Source organism: Alosa sapidissima, chromosome 22, assembly GCF_018492685.1.
Source record: "Alosa sapidissima isolate fAloSap1 chromosome 22, fAloSap1.pri, whole genome shotgun sequence".
Taxonomy (NCBI): Eukaryota; Metazoa; Chordata; class Actinopteri; order Clupeiformes; family Clupeidae; genus Alosa; species Alosa sapidissima.
In genome coordinates, this window is record NC_055978.1 from 24,075,950 (window position 1) to 24,079,359 (window position 3,410).

Consider the following 3,410-nt stretch of genomic DNA (forward strand, 5'->3'; position numbering starts at 1 on the left):
TGTTTTCTGAGAGCTAGCCTACTTAGTGATTGCTTATTTATTGTAGCCTATGTCTACTTACAAATACATAGTAGGACAATTTGACTATGAGCAGAACAATGTCTGTTTTGTGTATTTAAAAAAAAAAAACAACAACAACTTGCTATTGCCTTAATAACAAGTCCGAACAAGTCTGCTCTCTCAAACTATAATGCGCATGCTTAACGCTTATGTTCCATGGTGTAAACATACTATTGGTTGTTTCTATTCTCGTTCGTGACGTACTTCCGCCAGTGTTGATACATTTGTCGATGACTTGCAACGTTTGTAACACGTTGGTTAGGCTACTGGAGCTGTGGACGACTCTGAGAGGTGAAGCAATTCAGTTTTGAAGCTTTGTCTCCTATTTCATGTTTTTTGTTAAGTTTTAGATCTGAGCAAGTGATTTGAGGGCGACACTGGATATCAAAAACATTTTTTTTTCACTACAGTTTTTTTTTTTAAGTGAAATGTGTAAAGAAGTTATGGAAGTGAGAGAAGAGAAAAGTATGCTCCGTCACTCTTCGATAAAGGAGATGGGTCTGAAATCCAAAAAGAACGTTTTTCGGGCAAGGTTTAACGTAAAAACCGCCCGCAGCTACCTCGTCGAAAAAAAGGGGAATCTTCATCTATCCAAGAAGTTTGGACAATTGAACAGTGGCAAGGAAAGGCAGGTAGGCCCAAAACCTGTATCATGTCCTGTCGACTTGAAGAAGAAGGCCCAGACAACAGCTGTTTCGGGAGCAATGGCACCGAGAAACACGACACAGTACATCATGGATCGCATATATGAAGATATGTGTTACGACAGGTTAAAGCAAGTGAATTCATCGTCGTTACAATCTGCTGAGCGTTACTTTCATTTGGACGACGGAACACAAATTCCGGTTCACACGTCATCACAGCCTGCTTTCGAAAGGACTCTAGACTTTCTACAGAGGGATTTCGAGAATGTTGTGTTTTGGAACGAAATCTGAGGCACAGACTGGTCTGAGCTGAACGGGACATGGAAGTGTAGGCCTTCTCGGCCAACAGACGTTGACAGTGAGCAAAAGGCCAAAGACAGTGCAAATGTTAGTATCATCCCATATCTTATGTACAGTTGAATTTGTATATTTGCTGTCTATTGAAGAGCAACGAACGTTGTGGCCTCCATGCTTATTTGTTAAAGTGTCTGTCACGTTTTTGCCATGTGATTCATTGTCGGGTTTTCCTATTCTCAGTGATGCACCGACGCTGTCCAAACGTAAGGGGAGCAATCCGCTTAACCCTACCGTTACAGCTGCGCACTTGGGAGCCTGAGCTGAGCTCCGCCATGACCATCGACCGTGGTCTTCAGGTAAACCAGTCTTCTCGTGAGGTATACGTGGCATGTTCTAACAACCCTGTCTTGGTAACAGTGTTTTCAAGATGTAAGACTTATCAAGGGTGTAAAGTTACTGTCTTATTACATGGTACAGACTTGGCTATGGTTGCAACTGTTGTCAGAGACTTTTTCAGGTCACCCGCTTCGCCGACCCTCGGCTGGTTCACAGCAGCGCAATCTGAGCCTCAGCAACGTAAGACCCAACATGTTGGTAACTCGCCCTCCATTTCCATCGTTATATCTTGAGCCTTACAAAGGTTGTTGGCTACCACTGCAGTATAGGCCTTCACTCTTATACGGACGAGTATGTGACTGCAAATGTGTTTGAATATGTGATGTGGTTGAATGTGTGAATGGAAAATAAAAATATATAATTTGTTGAATCATTGTGTTGTCACATTCATGGTAGACTTTGGGTTATTTTGCCATTTGGCATCATCACTGACTAATTTAAGCGGTTTACGTGAACTAAAAATAGGTCTGTGAATACCTGCATAATCACTTGGCCAAGTGTTAAAGCAGTGGTAAAATCTCTCACAAAGGTACTTTAGTACCTAATAGTACTGGGCGTCATGTCACAAAGGATTCTTTGTGGTTTGCATAGGCCTGTTACGCCCTGCCACCAGGTTGTAGACGACGTCACTTACAATAGGTGCATACCGATATGCATCTAAAGTGAATTGTTGCGGCTGTGTGCGTGTCCGATGAATAAAAACTCTTAACATAAATGTGGGTATGTTTCATTGGCAGAAATTGCGCTATGATCTTGTTTCTGGTTGTTTCGACTAGGGCCTACTTGCTAGTGGTTATTGTAGAGATTCTTACTTTGGTATGTTTATGTAAATTGGACCGCAACATCACGCTCGCAGAATCATAGACCCAGGTTGTGGCACAAAAATGTCATGCTATCAAAACCAACTGTACTGTACGCATTCCAATATAAGAGCGCATAAACTTGTCCAGGTCCTCATAATGCTAATGGAAATGTCTTGACGTCACCTTCCTGAAACCTCAACCTAGGGTTGTGTTGGTCTACTGAACATTTTATTGCAGACTACGTGGAAATGAGCATAGCCTTCTCATACAAGGTAGACCTATGCCAGGGACTGGCATGCGCCACTGGGTGGAGCCATAGCGCACAAAGTTGCCCAAGCTACAGTTGGGGGATGGTTGTGAATTTGTAAATAGAGGCCGTTATTAAGTTTATTTTTAGGCTGTAGGCTAATGACTTGTAGGCCACCTTATGTGCACAGCGAACGCAGTCACAAAATATTTATGGATTTTTGAGTCCTCATTTGAGGAGGGGTAAGGCCACACTATTTAAACCTTTAAATAGTGTGAAGTTCTCATGTTCTCATTGTTTGTAAATTACAGCTTTTCTTTGTTAAATGTGTTTGTTTTGCTCTGCAAATTGTTAAAGCATCGGCCAGCATAGCTCATATCCCTATGTCCCATGAGTTTGTTTAGGTTAGAAGAACCAATTTCGTATGAAAACTAGACTTAAGCCGACCGTTTCATTTTTAAATACCCATTCGTAGACATCCTTAGATTTACAGGTCCGCCCACTATGTTAACAAAAGATACTGTCTGTTCAATGTGTTGACACCGCATTGTTTCTGTCCGGAGAAACTGCTTTCGCACCATTTCAGACATCCTGGAAGGTGTGGCCTCAAGTTTATTCGGGATCATTCGAGAAACGGCATGCTAACGTTTCCACGAACTTTGAAGTCCTTTCACTAGCCTACACTTAACTATCAGTGGGTTCTAATATTAAAAAATAAACTATGTGGCATCACCTTATTGTAGCCCTATACCAACGACGAGGGGTTATGGAAAGTAATACATTTTTTCTGAAAATATGATGCCTATATTATCATGAAGATCATCTTAATCGATGAGATTGGAAACACAATCCCTTAATTTACTATCAAATCAAAATGTTCAAACCTTTTTTTAATCATACCATAACACCGGCGCAAATGCTGCAAATCTACTTCATATTACTCTATCCATTGCCGGTTCAGAC

The 3,410-nt window shown here is 41.4% G+C and overlaps 1 long non-coding RNA gene across 1 annotated transcript; it reads left to right on the plus strand.

Annotated features, from left to right (window-relative positions):
• The first annotated feature begins 272 nt into the window (after positions 1-272).
• Positions 273-1,767, plus strand: LOC121697693. Its single transcript, XR_006026515.1, has 2 exons — positions 273-1,091; positions 1,242-1,767. It is a non-coding gene; the product is annotated as an uncharacterized LOC121697693 (long non-coding RNA).
• Positions 1,768-3,410: the final 1,643 nt, after the last annotated feature.